This window comes from Sorex fumeus, unplaced genomic scaffold (assembly GCF_029834395.1).
Source record: "Sorex fumeus unplaced genomic scaffold, SorFum_2.1 ptg000054l, whole genome shotgun sequence".
NCBI lineage: Eukaryota > Metazoa > Chordata > Mammalia > Eulipotyphla > Soricidae > Sorex > Sorex fumeus.
Window position 1 is genome coordinate 44,089,429 of NW_026606111.1, and position 18,398 is coordinate 44,107,826.

Sequence of the window (18,398 nt, forward strand, 5' to 3'; positions counted from 1 at the left end):
GACATAAGGGTTGATAGCACAGCGGGTAGGGCGTTCACCTTACAAGCGGTCAACATGGCCGACCCGAGTTCGATTCCTCCGCCCCTCTCGGAGAGCCCGGCAAGCTACCGAGAGTATTCAATATGCCAGACACAGTAACAACAAAGTCTCCAATGGAGACGTTACTGGGCCCGCTCGAGCAAATCGACGATCAACGGGAGGGCCTTTACCTTTACCTTTACCTTAACCTTTTTAGTTGATTCCAATATACTCGATTTTCTGAGGTATTATTGTGAATGGGATTGTTTTTCTCTATCTCTTTTTTCTCTTTCATTATTAATATATGGGAAAGTCATGGCGTACCAGATATTGATTTTGCAATATGCTACTTTACTAAACAAATCTATTGTTCCCAGGAGCGTTTTTGGAGATTCTTTGGGATTTTCTATGTATAGTATCATATTATCTCCAAATAGTAAAAGCTTGAGTTCTTCCTTTTTTATATGGTTGCCCTTGATATCTTTTTTTTTTTTTACCAAAATCATATGGCAAGTACTTCAAGTACTATGAAGAATAGGAGTTTTGAGAGTGGGTAACTTGTTTTGTGCCTGATTGTATTCTGGAATTCTATTTCATTGATTTCTGCTCCAAGCCTTTGGTTTTTCCCCCTTGAGAATAATACTTGCTGTGGGTTTGTGGTAGTTTGCTTTGACTATATTGAGGAAAGTACTTTCAACTCCCATTTTGTTGAGAGTTTTTCATCATGAATGGGTGCTGGATCTCATCAAATGCTTTATCTACATCTATTGATATGATCATATGACTTTTATCTTTATTTTATTGAGATGGTGTATTCTGTTGATTGACTAGAGAATGTTAAGCCATCCTTGCATCCCCAAGCTAAACCTACTTGGTCATAGTGTGTGATCTTTTGTTGAGTTTCTAGATTCTCTTTGCTGGTATTTTCTTGAAAATTTTTGTATCTGTATTCACAAAGGAAATAGGTCTGCAATTTCCTTTTTTTTGTGGTGTCTCTGTCGATTTGAGTATTAGGGTGATCTTTGCCTCACAGAAAATATTTGGGAGTATTTCTGTTTCTTCAATTTCCTGGAAAATCTTAAAAATGTTGGAAGCAGTTCCTCTTTAAAGGTTTGAAATAGTTCACTATTGAATCCATCTGGGACCTGGATTCTGTTTGGGGGTATAATTTTGACCATTATTTCAATTTCCTTGTTAGTGATAGGTCAAGTATTCCAAATCTTCTTGGTTCAGCCTTGGGAGGTAATTGGAATCCAATAATTTATAAATTTTTTCAAGATTCTCTCATTTCCTGCTGCAAAGATTCTCAAAATAATCTCTGATGATCCTATGGATTTCTGTACTTTCTATTAGGATACCCCCTTTGCATTTCTGATTCGATTTATTAGAATTCTTTCTCTTTGTTTCTTTGAGAGGCTTCTCATGGTTTAATGATCTTATTTATTTTCTCAAAGAACCAGTTTTTGTTCTTATTGGTCTTCTGGATTGTATTTTGGGATTCTAGCTCATTGATGTCTGGTACAAGTTTTATTATTTCCTTCCTCCATCCTAGTTTGGACTACTTTTGTTGGTTATTTTCCAAAATCTTGAGCTCTAATTTATTCTTGTAGGCCCTTTCTTTCTTCCTGATGAATTCTGGCAGAACTATAATCTTTCCTCTTAACACTGCTTTTGCTGTGTCCCACAAGTTCTGGTAGCTCGTGTCCTCATTCTCATTTGTTTATGGAAACTTTTTATTTCCTCTTTGATTCTTCCCTAAGCCATCGGTTGTTCATTACTTCCCTTAAAGAAAATATTTCCTTGCTGAGCTTCAGTCTGTTTGATCTATCGAGAAGTGACAAAGAAGTGTTGAAATCTCCTACTAGTATTGTGTTGTTATCAATGTTTTTCTATAAGTCTATTAGAAGTTGTTTTAAAGTATTTTGCTGGTCTGTCATTAGGATCATATACATTGAGGAGGGTGAGTTCTTTCTGATGTACATATCCCATGATCATTAAGAAATGACCGTCACTGTCTCTGATAACCTTTAGTCTGAAGTTCTTGTGGTCTGATACTAGTATGGCCACTCCAGGTTTGCGGAGGTGATATTTTCTTGAAAACTTGTTTCCCAGCCTTTTACTTTTAGCCCATGGGTGCTTTGATTGTTCAGACATGTTTCTTGCAGGCAGCAGAATGTTGGGTTCAGTTTTCTAATTCATCTTCCTATTCTGTGCCTCTGAATTGGCACATTTAGTCCATTGACATTGAGAGAGATTGTTGTTTTGGGGATTTGTGCTCTCTTTATGTATAATTTTTGTACTTGTGGGGATTGTCTTAGCTTAAAGTATACCTGTTAATTCTTCTTGCAACAAAAATATGGAATGCTTTACAAGTTTGCCTGTTATCTCTGTACAAGGACCATGCTCATCATTGTATCATTTCAATTTTAATATATGTGTTATCAAACATATTAGGAGTTAATTTTTCCATATTTTTCTCTTCTTATTACTTTGACTGTTGTCCTTTCTCACTCCTATGGCAGACAATGATTGCTAATCAAGGAATGTATTTCAAAGCAGCATGAATAAATAGATTTAGAACTTTAATGTCCCAGAAATAAAAATATGGTTTTTACTATATTATCGTTTACCCTACCCCCAGGCATTAGTTTTACAAAATAATTCTTTTGGAAGATGGTATATGAGTTTGTTTAATGTTGTTCCCTGAATCCTTCATTAAGAACATTAAAATAGAGCCTTTTGCTATTCTCACCTCAGTCCTGTGTACATCTCCAGGAAAAGGTGGATGGTGTTGTCTGCATTTTGACCACCTTGAATGTATGTAGGATTTTTCTCCTGAAGGATGAGGTGAGGATCATATTGATGATTTCATTCCACCTTATTACAAGTTCCACTTGAATGGAAGGTGAGACTTATGAGGCTCCTATAAAGGACAGAACAAAGGGTCTCAGTGAAGTTTAATGGCCAACTCACATTAACAACATAGATGACTCAAAGTAACCTGTGTGCATCTTTGTGTGTAGTGAGTTTCATATCTACTGATAGTGATTGTCAGTCATGACACATGGGAAAAACAGACCTGTAATTAAAAAATCTAGTTCTCTGAGCAGAGTGGGGTCTCTGAGGTGATTGACCAAGTGCGTAGTAATTTATTACTAAGCACATAAGTATTTTGAATGATGTGTACTTTTCGATCTAAAATTAATTCCAAATATGTCTAAAACGACAGTGTCCTGACCTCGCACATGGCTTTCCTCACCGAGGCCCCTTGGAGGTGCCGGGGTGAATTTCCCTCACGGACCTGATTAGAGCCCTGGCAGCTGAAGACCTCTGCAACCAGCCATAGGTAGGCTTAAGACCACACTTCCCAAGCTTGAAGGAGCCTCATGCATGAAGGAACTGGAAGAGGATGTGCAGAACCGGGGGATGAGATCTCTATGGCTGCTCAGATCAAGACTGTGCCCCCTCCTTCCAGATCCCCCATCTTCTAATAATTCAGTGCTACAACCACGAACTGCCCCTGGATCCATGTAATGCCATCAATGGCCAACATCCAGAGACTGGATCCTATTTAGAAGACAGCAACTCTGATTGTCCAGTTCTCACTCTCAGAGAACCTGGTAGGCTTCTGCGAGTATCTTGCCCGCATGGCGGAGTCTTTGTTTCTGGTCACTGTTTCTTTTGAGGTACAGAAGCTGCTTAATTTAAGATAGTTCCCTTTGTTTATCTCTGTTTCCAGTTGCTTGGCAAGTGTCGTGTTATATTTGAAGATACCTTTAGCTTCAATGTCGTGGAGGGATTTGCCGACCTTGTCATCAATGAACCTGAGGGATTCTGGTCTGATGTTGAGGCCTTTGACCCATTTTTATCTGACTTTTGTGCATGGTGTTAGGTAGAGGTCGGAGCCATTTTTTTTTTTTGCATGTAGCTGTCCAGTTTTTTCTGCACCGTTTGTTAAGGAGGACTCTCTTGAACCACTTCACATTTCTTTCTCCCTTATAAAGATTAGATGATTATATATTTGAGGGTGTGTGTCAGTATATTCAATCCTTTTCCATTGGTCTGCAGCTGAGCCTTTGTTTGAGTCCCATGCTGTTCTCATTATTATCGTTTGTAGTAGAGTTTGAGGTTGGGGAAGGTGATGCCTCCATTGTCTTTTCCCCAAGAATTGCTTTAGCTATTCGTGTGCGTTTGTTGTTCCATGTGAATTTCAGGAGTGCTTGATCAATTTCTTTGAAGAATGTCATGGGTATCTTTATAGGGATCAAGTTGAATTTTTACAATGCTTCGTGGAGAATTGCCATTTTGACAATGTTAAATCTCCCATTCCATATGCAGTATATATGTTTCCATTTCCTCGTGTCCTTTTTAATTTCCTGATGTATAGGTCCTTTACCTCTTTAGTTAAGCTGATTCCAAGGTTCTTGATTTTCTGGGGCACGATTGTGAATGGGATTGCTTTTTCATGTCACTTTCTTCTCTCTCATTACTTGCATATAAAGAAGCCATAGACTTTTGGGTATTGAGTTTATAGCCTGCAATTTTACTATAAATGTCTATTGTCTCTGGGAGTTTTTCGTAGAGATTTTAGTATTCTCTGAATATAGTATGATATCTTCTGTGAAGAGTGAGAGATTATTTCTAATTTTCATACATGAAAAACCCTTAATATCTTTTTCTTATCTATTTTCTCTTCCAAGTACTTCCAGTACTACATTGAACAGAAGTTCCAAAATGAATTTTTACTTAGCACATTCTGTCTGTAAATTTCTATGCTAAGAACGGTGGAATAAACAGTGATATCTTAGTAATTTACAAGTAAATTATGAAGACAGATAATTTAAAAGAATTTCTTTGTATAAATTTCCAAAATATGTAGCTTTTATTAAATATATTAAGAATAAATCGTAGGTCTTGATTATACCATGAAGATTATTTTCCTATTAGAAGATACCCTTCTGAAATGCAAAAAGAGACACATTTTGAAAATGTTGATTATTCGTTCATTCATTCAATGAATATTTGTTAGTGTGGTGGTGCAGTGCCTGCAGGAAGTCAACCTGTACCCTCAGGTGAGTACATCAACAGTCTGATGGTGTCTTCATGCTTCCTGATAACCTCAAATCGCCACAGTGCCTCTGGCTGGCTCCCAACAACTCAGGACTACGTTTCCCGAGAAATTAAACTCCCAAAAGATATGTGGGACCCATGTTCACAAACCACCCCTGGCTCAGCTATACAAGCTAATGCATTGGTCTTGTTTCAGAGACCCATAGACATATCTGGAACACATCAACAGCCACAGTTAACCTTGGACCTGCAAAAGGCTGAACACACTAGGGTAAATCGGAGGGAGGCAGGTTAGTTTGGTGCCCACCCAACCAGAACCCAGTGCAGCCACTTGCTCCCACAATCCAAAATCGCCACCATGCTCTCCTCTGGTTTCCATCGTCTCAGGATGGCTCTCACTGAAATATAACAGCTGAAAATTCGGATATGCGGGTTTTGTGACTGAAATCTCCAGGCTTTCTCTGGGCAGGATGGGCATCCCACCCTCACTGCCCTGTACTTATGGAAGCCTCAGCAGACATTTCCATACCTCAAAGCTACTACAGGCTTACCTTCCTGATAAAAATGCTAAATTCCTTGAACAAACATGATGACCTCTTAGTACCTGTACGAGACCCTTAATGCACAAACTAAAAAGGAGACAGAGAGAAAGAATTAAAGAGCCTGCCATAGAGACACACTGGGGGTGGGGGTAGTTTGTTGGGGGATGGTTTTAGGGAACCAGGAATATTGGTTTTGGGAAATGTACACTAGAGGAGGGACGGATGTTGGATCGTTGTATGACTGGAAGCAAATTATGAATAGATTTGCAATGGTCTATCTCACAGATATTGGATAAAACATTAAAAATATATATCCTTCATTTGTACCTCAGAATACTGATGGAACTTTAAAACCCAGCATATCTATTTTTGTGTTCTCTGTAGGAAAAAAAATTTTACTCACCTGTGTGCCAATAGCTTGTAGAAAGCTAAACACAAAGATATATCAATGACTGTCTTTGGCATGAATACTGTAATTGCAGCTATGTTATGTTTTAGAATCAGTTCATGGACAAGACGTCAAGAGGAGCAGTGGCAAAGTGCATCAATGTTGAATGGATAATGTTTCAGAAGCTTGCAAGGGAGATGGGAAGATTTGGCATGAGTAAAGGGAAGAAACAGAAGAGTGAAGTACTAATAAGTATCATGAGAAAAATGCAAGGGAGGACATTTCCTGGCAAGTGTCACACTCTGTTGAGCTTTTGCTGAGGATAAGTATTAGAAAGTATCTTTCCCATTTAGTGGCAAAAAGGTAACTTTGATGGGTGTATTTAAAATTTACTTTAACGATTAGAATTACCAAGAGATACAAAGTTACAAAGTTGCTCATAATTGAGTTTCAGTCATCTAATGTTCTAGAACCTTTCCAGTATATTGGGGCATTTTTGAAGGAATATCCCTGGTGCGAAGACTAGGGCATCTGAATCTTAACACATTTCACCAAATATATGATCTGTACTCACATGATTTACACTGTCTCCCCTGCTCTTTGATTTATGTTTTCATGCAATATTTCCTTGTGAACCTCACCTCAAGTGAGGCTCCCTATTTAAGACAAGTACATGTTTCTGGGGCACTACATATTTTTTGGTTGCTGGGAGAGACTCTAAAGCAATGCTCAGGAGGTGTGGGGGCCCCACAGACAATTCTCAGAAAAAGTGGCCATGGTGCTTGGGGTCCTCTGAGGCTAAACAGCCTTTGATACTCTGGCAAGCAGGTGGTGCTGGGAGTCAAATTGGGTGCATGTGAGACAAGTTCCATAAGCACGACACTATCTCCTGCGGCCCTGGGTATTAGATTTATGTCAGCATTCTGTCATCCTACCTTTTGTCAGAAAGCAGAGACTTGTGCAGGAGAAAGTGGAAGAGACTTTAGGGTTTAGCTAGGTTGACTGAGTAGCTGGTGATACCATTAAGATTGGAACATAAAGTAAAAATAAATCAAGAGCTCGGTGCCTTTTCCCGCTGAACTCGACACCCTCCACAGGGGTACACCTGCGGGCAACAACTGCAGCAGCTCCTTTGGACTATCCATCAGCTAATCAACCCCTCCCCTCCAGGTGGGTAGAGGGAGCACAAGACAGGTTCACCACTCCTCCACTCCTCAGCCCCAGCCCCCGCCTTTTCCTGCAGAACTGGACACCCTCCAGCAGGGGACACCTGAGGCAGCTCCATGGGATTTTCCATTGCTCCTCCTACATTCCAGGATCCTGGGTGGGAGTGACCCTGGGATGAGCCAGATGCGTGGCCACCGTATAGGGAGCAGTTCCTCCCAGAATTGGGAGTGGCCTTCTCCTGGGTGGCCAGCCGCAGTTATATTTCCCAATCTGGGCACTCAGGACTTTCATCTCTCACTTAGTCGCTTAATACCGACTAAAAATTTCTGACCACCTCTACTAGAATACAATAACATCCCACTCTCCTACTCCATTTATAACAAAAGACCTGTATGAAATGTGCTGTACAAGCTCAAAACTAAAAAGTACCTCCTCCAAAGCGCAAATCTCCACCACGAGGAGAATATGAAGAAAAGAATCCCGAATCCTCAATCGAGGTTTTCCACAATTGCACTCTCTTTGATAAAGAATTCCAGGATAAAATGCAGAGGGTGTTCAAGGACCTACTCAAAGAATCAATGGAATAGATATCCAAAGACTAAAAGAAGAAATGAAAAAACAATAGAAAAGAGAGCCAAGAAAATACAGGAAGAAAAGAGAACAGAATTTTAAAAAGCTACAAAAAGAAGAGTCACAAATAAAGGATTCAGTGGATGAAATTAAAAAGTTAGTAAGTGCCCTTAGCAATAGGATAAGTGCAGCTGAACAGAGGATCAGCGAGCTTGAAGATGAGCAACAGAAATCCCACTGGGAAGAACAAGCAATAGGAAAAGACCTCAACCCCAATGAAAAAGCTAGAGAAAAAGAAACCATTGCTGAAAAGCTCCCAGAGTTAAGGAAAGCAGACATCCAGATCGAAGGAGCCAGAAGGGTACCAGCTAAAGGAGACCCCAGAAAAAACACTCCAAGCATATCATAGTCAGAACGATGGATGCTGTGGACAGAGACACAATATTACAAGCAGCAAGGTCAAAGAAGGAAATTACATACAAAGGAGCACCCCTTAGATTCACAGCAGACCTATCAGTGGAAACCCTCAAAGCCGAAGGCAATGGTTGTATATAGTGAAAAAATTCAAAGAAATGAACGCCTCACCGAGAATACTCTATCCAGCAAAACTCTCACTCAAATTCGATGGAACGATACACCACTTTTTAGATAAACACAAACTCAGCAACTTCATACACTCAAAACCAAATCTAAAAGAAGAACTAAAGGGGCTCCTGTAAGAAAAGAATGAAAACACGTGTAAACACAATCAACTCCTACAGGAAGATGGCACAAAACCCCATGACAATACTCTCCCTTAATGTCAATGGTCTAAATGCACCTACCAAGAGACACAGAGTGGCAAAACGGATCCAGAAACTGAAACCACAATTCTGTTGTCTACAAGAAACTCATCTGAACAATCAGAGTAAACACAGACTCAAAGTGAAAGGATGGAAAACAATCCTGCAAGCAACCAGCTCCCTCACAAAAGCTGGGGTGGCCACACTAGTATCCGACAACATTAATTTCAGGCTGAAAAATATTAGAAGGGACAGCGAAGGCCACTTTCTCTTCATCAAGGGATACATTCCACAGGAAGAAATCATACTCTTAAATGTATAAGTACCTAATGAAGGAACAGCTAGATACTTAAAACAACTGCTAACAGATTTTAAAGAGGACAGTGCTAATAACACAATAGTAGATGGAGACTTCAACATCGCTTATCACCTCTGGATAGATCAACAAGAACAAAACTCAGCAAGGAAACATTGGCTTTGAATGAAGAAATAGAAGAGAAAGGTCTTATAGACCTATACAGGACTTTACACGCCCCAAAGAAAGAATACACATTCTTCTCCAGTGCTCCTGGAACATTTTCCAAAATCGACTATGTGCTAGGCCACAAAACATACCTCAATAGAATCAGGAAGATAGAAAGAGTATCAACAATCTTTTCAGACCATGATGCACTGAGGCTAGATGTGAATCACACGCAGACACGGACAACCAAATCGAACACCTGGAAAATAAACAAGTCACTGCTGAACAATGTGTGGGTCAAGAAGGACGTCAAGGAAGAAATCAAAAGATACCTGGAAACAAATGAGAACGAAGACACGAACTACCAGAGCTTATGGGATGCAGCTAAAGCCCTATTAAGGGGAAAATTCATAGCTCTGCAAGCATATCTAAGGACAGAAGAAAGAAAAGATGCACATAAGCAACTTATTTCACAGCTCAACATCTTAGAAAAGGATCAAGAAAAGGAGCCTAAATTGGGCAGAAGGACAGAGATCATAAAACTTAGAGTAGAATCAACGACATGGAAACCTAAAAAACAATCTGAAAGATCAATGAAACCAAGAGCTGGTTCTTTGACACCAGCTAAAAGATCTGAAAGATCAATGAAACCAAGAGCTGGTTCTTTGACACTATAAACAAGATAGATAAACCACTAGCAACACTCACAAAGAAACAGAGAGAGAGAAAACTAATAAACCGAATCAGAAATAAAAATGGAGATATCACAATGGAAACCAAAGAAATTCAAAAGATCATCAGAGACTACTTTGAAAGTCTGTATGCCAAGAAAAAAGAGAAGTTAGAAGAAATGGATAACTTCCTGGATTCCAATAATCTCCCAAAAATGAGTCAAGAGGATATAAAATACCTGAATAGACCTAGTCATGAAAATGAAATTGAAACTGTAATCAAAATTCTTCCCAAAAACAAAAGCCCAGGTCCAGATGGATTCACTACCAAATTTTTCCAAACATTTAAAAAGGATCTACTGCCCGTCCTTCTCAAACTTTTCCAGGAAATTGAAAAAACAGAAACTCTCCCAAACAGTTTCTATGAAGCCCATCTCTCTCTAATACCAAATGGAAACAAAGACATCACGAGAGAAGAAAACTACAGTTCGATATCACTGATGAACACGGATGAGAAGATCCTGAACAAAATACTAGCAAAGAGATCTCAACAGCTCATCAAAAAGATCATACACCATGACCAAGTGGGATTCATCCCGGGGATGCAAGGATGGTTTAACATTTGGAAATCAACCAACATAATCCATCATATCAACAAAAGATAAAAATCATATGATCATATCAATAGATGTAGAGAAAGCAATTGAGAAGATACAGCATCCGTTTATGATGAAAACTCTCGCCAAATTGGGGATTGAGGTGATTTACCCCAATATAGTTAAAGCCAGCTACCACAAGCATACAGCAAGCATCATCCTCAATGGGGAAAATCTGAGAGTGTTCACCCTAAGATCCGGAACGAGATAAGGATTCTGACTCTCTCAACTGCTGTTGAACATAGTTCTGGAAATACTAGCAATAGCAATTAGGCAAGCAAAAGATATTAAGGCCATCCAAATAGGAAAGGAAGAAATCAAGCGCTCTCTATTCGCAAATGATATGATACTATACTTAAAGAACCCTAAAAACTCTACCAAGAAACTCCTAGAAATGATAGACTCGAGAGTAAATTTACAGGTATAAAATAAATACCTAAAAGTCCATGGCTTTACTATACACAAATACTGAGAGAGAAGAAAATGACAAGATGAAAACAATCCCATTCACAATTGTGTGCCAGAAAATCAACTACATAGGAATTAGTTTAACTAATGAAGTAGAGGAACTGTACAAAGAAAACTACAAAAAGCTGCTTCTTGAAATAAAAGAGGAAGCAAGGAAATGGAAAAATATCCCCTGTTCATGGATCTGGAGAATTTATATTGCCAAAATGGCAATACATCCAAAAGCACTGTACAAATTCAATGCGATCCCTATTAGGTTATGCATGACATTCTTCAAAGAATTGGAGCAAACACTCCTGAAATTTATATGGAACAATAAGGCCCCACGAAGAGCTAAAGCAATTCTTGGTTAAAAGAAAATGGGAGGAATTAACCTCCTGAACCGCAAACTTTACTAAAAGTAGTAATAATTAAAACAGCATGATACTGGAACAAAGGTAGAGCTGCAGAGCTATGGAACGGGGTTGAATATATTGACATCTCCCCTCAAACATATGACCATCTAATCTTTGAAAAAGGGGCAAGAAATGCGAAGTGGAGTAAGGCAAGTCTTTTTAACAAATGGTGCTGGCAAAACTGGACGACTACGTGCAAACTACTGGGCTTTGATCTCTGCCTAACACAATGTACAAAAGTAAGATGAAAATGGACCAAAGACCTAAACATCAGACTGGAACCCATAAGGTACATTGAAGACAAAGTTGGCAAAACCCTCCATGACATTGAAGCTAATGGTATCTTCAAGGATGTCACGTCACTGGCCAAGCAAGTGGGAATATCTTAAACTAAGAAGCTTCTGCACCTCAAAAGAAACAATGACTAAAATACAGAGAGAGTCTACAGAATGAGGAAGGATATTCTCCAAATACACATCTGAGAAGGGGTTGATATCAAATATATACAAAGTACTGATTGAACTCCACAAGAAGAAAACATCCAACCCCAACAAAAAGTGGGGCAACGAAATCAACAGAGACTTAATCAACGAAGAAATCCGAATGGCTAAAAGGCACATGAGAAAATGCTCTACATCTTTAATCATCAGGGAGATGCTGATCAAAACAACAATGAGATATCATTTCACACCACAGACACTGGCCCACATTCAAAAAAACAAAGGCAACCTTTGTTGGCATGATGTGGCGACAAAGGGACCCTCCTTCACTGCTGGTGGTAATGCTGACTGGCTCAACCCTTTCGGAAAACAGTAGAGATGATTCTCAAAAAATTAGAATTTGAGCTCCCATTTGACCCAGCAATACCACTCCTGGGAATATACCTCAGAAAAGCAAAAATGTATAGTCGAAGTGACCCCTGCACTTATTTTTTCATTGCAGTACTATTTACAATAGCTAGAATATGGAAAAAAACCGATTGCCTGAGAATAGATGACTGGTTACAGAAACGTTGGTACATCTACACAATGGAGTACTATGTAGCATTTAGAAAAAAAATGAAGTCATGAAATTTACTTACAAGTGGTACTGCATGGAAAATATTATGCTAAGCGAAATGAGTCAGAAAGAGAGGGACACACATAGAAAGACTGCATTCAACTGGTTAACATAAAGTAGCAAACTAAGAGAATAACACCAAGAACAGCTGTGATAAATACCAGGTTCTTCACTCCATGGCTAAAATAACAGCCTCACACTCTAGGGGTAAAGGCAGCTCAGATAGAGAAGGGAGCACCAAAAAAGGGTGCTGAGCAGATCCACCCAGAATGGGAGATGCATGCTGACAGCAGTCTATAGACAGAACATGATTGCCACCCTAAGTCTCTCCTACAGATTACAGCACCGAAAAGGATAGATAGAAGAAAAGGGAGTGCCCTGCCACAAAGGCACGGCAGGATGGGGGATAGGGTGTGTGAGGGATACTGGGAGTGGTAGGGGTGAAGAATGGGCTCTGGTGTTGGGGTGGGTACTCAATCATTGTATAATTGAAACCCAAGCACACAACTTGTAAGTCCACAACTGTAACTCATGGTGTTTAATAAAACAAAACAAAACAAAATAAAACAAGAGAAATGTCTAACAATAGCAAACAGGACTGTAGTACTCAAAATATTTGGAAACAGGAACATTGGCAAGTATTTTTAAATAAGCATCCAGGAGAGGATGTAGCATTGTGAGTGAACAAATCTACTGTATGGATTCATCTCATCCTTGAAACGGTAAAGGACAATGTGATACAGTTACAAATTTTCAAATAAGATATATACCATCTACTTTTTGCTGTGTTTGTATGCTTTGCAGAGTATGATTCTAATTTTTAAATTTACTTTAATAATTGAAACAGTATTTGCCTGCATTAATCATTTTAATTAATGTTTTATTAAAATGTTTTTAAAATTATCAAAAATGTTTTATTAAAATGTCATTTTAAAAAACAAACATATAGTCCAAACAGCTATTGCAGTATGTAGAGGGTGTTTACCTTGTATGCAGCTAACCTGAGCTCAGTCCCCAGAACCCTGAACCTGCCAGGAGTGATCTCTGGATACAGAGTGGGAAGTGAGCCCGGAGCACATCTAGGTGCACTCCCCTCCCCACAAAAAAGGAAGAAAAGAAAAGAAAAACATATAAATGATTCTTGAGTAACATAGAGAATAAGAGTGCTAACTCCTATATAACATTTGAAAATCGTCAAATTTAAGAGATAGTCTGCTATTGGCCAAGAAGATGGTTTTTTAAAATACAAATTATCGACCATCTATCTTCACTCCCATTCCTTCACATTCCAGTCTTCGCATGATGTTCTCAAGGGTGGCACTGAAGAGTTTCGGTGAAATGGTATCACCCTGCTGCACCCCTCTCTTGACATCAAGGATCACTTCTTTGTAGAATGGTGAAATCCTGGTAGTGAATCCGCAAAACAGCTCACGGAGGATCCTGATGTATTGGGCTTGAATGCCCTGATTGGCTAGGGCTTCAATGACCGCTTCTGTCTCAACAGAATCAAAGGCCTTCTTTAAATCAATGAACGTTAAGCAGAGTGGCATCTTGAACTCCCGAGAAACCTCAATGAGTTTGGTTATCGTGTGGATATGGTCGATGGTGCTGAATCCTTTGCCGAACCCTGCTTGCTCGCATGGTTGTCCTTCATCTAGTGTTCTGCCAATCCTATTTAGGATGACTCAAGTGAACAACTTGTAGATGACAGACAATAGGCAGATCGGGCGATAGTTGCCAATGTCATGGATCTCTCACTTCGTGAACAGTAGTACGGTCCTGCTGGTTTTCCGTTGGGACGGAATTTCGCATTCAGACAGGTAGCGAGTGAAGAGCCAAGCCAGTGTATTGATGAGTACTGACTGCAGGTTCTTCAGGTGTTCAGGTCTGACCTTGTCTGGGCCAGGTGCAGTTTGTTTCTTTACCGACAAAATGGCGTGTCGGATTTCGGAAGGGAGAACTTTGGGAACAACATATCCATCCTGTGGAATTTGGTATGTCGGCAAGTGGACATGGCTATCGAAGAGATTTGAGTAGAAGTCATGGATAATCTTCTCCATTGCCGTTCTGGAGGATGTGATTGATCCATCAGGACGTCGGAGGGCTGTCATCTTGGTCTTATAGTTGGCGAAGGACAGGCGGGCGTTACGAATACTTTTCCCGGCTTCTGCTGCATCTACCAGTACTTCTGCTCTTCTCTCTTTGAGGTCTTCCTTGATCACATCTCTGCTCTGCTTTGCGAGCTTGGACGTTAGCTTGCGGTTGCCTGAGGCATGCGCCAAACCACACTGGCGAATTAGCTCAAGAGTTTTCGAAGATAGGCGATTTTTTGTGGCTATCTCTCTCTTGGCGTTCCTCGCACATTCATGGAGGTGCTGAACCAATGAATCATATTCCTTGTCAATGTTGTCAACAATGGCATCTTCCCATGTTGCCGCAATAGTACCAAAGAGTTCTCAGTTGGTAGTCATTCTGGGAGTTCTCTTTTTGAACTTTGCAGTCCTTTCTCCCTGCTCTGTGAAGTAGAATTTTGCACGAAGGAGACGGTGGTCCGATCCCGTTCAAAATTTTGTGACAACAGCAACATCAGTCAGGGAAAACCGTTGATTGAATATGATGTGGTCTATTTCGTTGTGGAATCGTCCACCGGGAGACTCCCATGTCCATCATTTAGATTCTGCCTTCTAAATCTGTGAGTTACCATGAATGGTCTTGGTCAACATGATGAACTCAGACAGTCTCTCACCCTGTTTGTTCCATTCTAGGCCATGGGTCCCGATGTGAAGTTCTTCAGCTGATCTTCTCGGTCCTATCTTGGCATTAAAATCTCTCACAATGATCTTGTAGAAGGTGTGGTCTTCTTTATAGAACTCCTCTAGCTCCATGTAGAACTTCTCGATTTCTCATTCATCATAATGAGATGTTGGTGCGTAGACAACGAAGATAGTGTGGTCTGTAAACCTGTAAATTTGATACATTTAAAAATTTATAATGGATTTTACAATAGTCTTTCAATTATGTATTTACATTAGTCTATATACAAGCATGATTTTTAAACAATAAATTTCAGTGACAATAAATTTTTGGAGTTTTTCATAATTGTAATGATTTACTGCTCAGTCTATATTGATGTGAACATTTTTATCTATTTGTCTAATGTTCTTATTGTTTATTTAAGATCAGGAATTAACAGTTAACTTACCGATGACTGATTATGTGGCTCAGGGCTAAAGCACTTGGCTTGCGTGTATGAAACTTTGGGTTGGCCTCCTGGAAGGCAAATGCCCTACCCACTGTGCTGCAAAAGTTATATAAAATATACTAATAATAAGACCTAATGATGTTGGTGAACAGTGCAATATAATTGATTATTTAGTAATTTTCTTGATTTGTTAATGAAATGTGTAAGCTCTTGAGTATAATGGGAGTATTTTTCTAACATAAGAGTCTGAGGAAGGTGAAACTGTTATAACTGTCCTGTAGGATTCCATCTCCCTAGCCTGCTTCATTCTACATCTCTCTGTATCCAATCCAGTTTTCTTCTTGGGAATCTGACCTCCTGATTGGTTACCCTCTACCTTTCAACTGCCTACTTTATGACATCATTCTCCCACCCAACCAACCACCAACTGGTAGAATCTTGGGGTTGGTACCGCTTAACCTTGAGCGTGGAAGTTGGTGGCGGAAAGAGATGGTCCTAGGAGAGTTAATGGAGTGATGGATGGATGGGAAGGAAACCGGGAAGGGGAGGGAACTGGACAGCTGGTGATCAGCATGGGAGATTTGGTAGATGTTTTCTAAATACTTTAACATGTTTTTCGTAAATGATAAGCAAAACAAAAATACGAAAATAAGATAGGTTTCAAAGAACAGGTTACATATAAGACCGAGAGAGCTGAAAGGGCTGGCATTCCTTCTGGAGCTTTCAATCATACCATTTACTAAAGATGGTATTTTCACATCACTTAGCTGTGGAGAGGAATAGTGAGAAACAGAATGTCACCAGAAAAGCAAACTGGATGACCACCTTTCATAAATGCCAGATGAAATCTGTTCACATGTATCCCAAGTGCAAGTGTATTAACAGGAACATATATTTCACTAAGTCTGCTTGGTACCAGTAACTACTTTGGTGGAAATGGAGGAAAACAAATGCAGTTTCTGACAGAACTGAGACTAAACTGCTAATCAATTTTCCCAGGAAAGGGTAGTTGGATGGCTGTGAACAGAAAAATTTGAAAAGTGTTTTGCTACCTTTCATGTATGGCTAGAGGAAAATGATCCCAGTCATCTCTCAAAACTAACAAGCTTCAACTCCCTTGAAGGTCAGTTGTATTCAGTGAGGAAAAAATGCTGGGAGAAAAGTCTGAAATTATGGGAAATAGACAATAAGTGCAAAAGGAAGGACTTGAAATTTGGGTTCCTCTGAAAATAAAGCTTGAAACCACAAGATCTGGTGAGCACACCATTTACTGGGAATGGGATCTGAGGAGGATAGGAGTGATATCAGGGATGTGAACAAGGAACATCCAAGTTAAGGAAGACTTAGCTAACTGATTACCCCATGGGCAACACGGTTCCAAGACTACCAGAACTTACCAAGGAATTTACTTTAATTTTCTTTCTTTTATATGGTCACTTACAACATATATTCTTTGCCTTCTTCAAACACAATTTGCAAATGATTTTAATTATTAAAAATGTTTTATTAACATGTCATTATTAAAAAGAAACATATAGGCCAAAGAGCTAGTGCAGTATGTAGAGGGTGTTTACCTTTTATGCAGCTACCCTGAGCTTAGTCCCCAGAACCCTGACACTGCCAGGAGTGATCTCTGACTACAGAGTTAGAATTGAGCCCAGAGCACATCTGGGTGTGCTACCCTCCCACAAAAAAGGAAGAAAAGAAAAACATATAACTGTTTCTTGAGTAACATAGAGCTTAAGGGTGCCAACTGCTATATAACTTTTGAAAACCCCCAAATATAAGAGATAGTCTGCTGTTGACCAAGAAGATGGTTTTTTAATAATATTTACTCACATTGTCTGCAAGTAATGCTATTTGTGACCTGTAAATCTGTAAATTTTGATACATTTTAAAAAAATTATAATGGATTTTATAATGATCTTTATAAAGAATTTGTATTTTATAGTAATAAGTGATAAATTGTATTTCTGTTTTTGTGGGGTATTTGGGCCATAGTATGTGGTGCTTGGGACTTCTGACTCTGTGCTCAAGTGTCATTCCTGGTGATGCCAGCCATTAAGTTCAGTTGACTGTGTTCATTGTAAGTGCTTTAACCCCTCTACTAATTCCGGGGGGCCAATCAAATAAATTATCTGCATATATTTTATACATGCATGGCATAATTTGTCTTAGATTTTTTGATATTTCTAGGATATATTGATCGTCTTTAATTATTTTACATCAATACCAATCTCCAAAAAAGTTTGAAAATATAATTATTGACAAAAAATCATATAGAGGTCCAAATTTGTATTGTTCATGGGATAACTATATTAAGAAGAAAATAGAACCACAATAAACATACAAGTAAAATGAAGGTACATTTCTTTGGAGTCTTTATTTATTTATTTATTTATATTTGTATATTTATATTTATATTTGTATATATTTGTATATATACAAGTATAATCTTTGAAAAATAAATCTCAGATACTATAACATTTTATTGAGTTTTTTATAATTGCAATGTTTTATTGCTAAGATGATATTGTTGTGAACATTTATATCTATTTGTCTACTTTTCTGATTGTTAACTTAAGATCTGATATTAAAAGCTAACTTACTAGGGCTCGAGCCATAGCACAGCTGGTAGGATGTTTACCTGCAAGCGGCCGACCTGGGTTCAATTCCCAGCATACCATATGTTTCCCTGAGCACCGCAAGGGGTAATTCCTGAGTGCAGAGCCAGGAGTAATCCCTGTGCATCGCGAGGTGTGACCCAAAAAGAAAAAAAAAAGCTAACTTACTTATGACTGGGTATGTAGCTCAGGGCTAAAGCACTTGGCTTGCAAATATGAAATTTTGGGTTCTATCCCTCACACTATAGAAAAAAAACCAAAATCACTGACTATGGTTGAAAACATATCTCAGTGGTAAAATATTTGCCTCACATTTGTGAGGT

The 18,398-nt window shown here is 39.1% G+C and overlaps 1 pseudogene; it reads right to left on the bottom strand.

Annotated features, from left to right (window-relative positions):
* Positions 1–2,368: 2,368 nt before the first annotated feature.
* LOC130033835 (uncharacterized) lies at positions 2,369–2,467 on the bottom strand (annotated as a pseudogene).
* Positions 2,468–18,398: the final 15,931 nt, after the last annotated feature.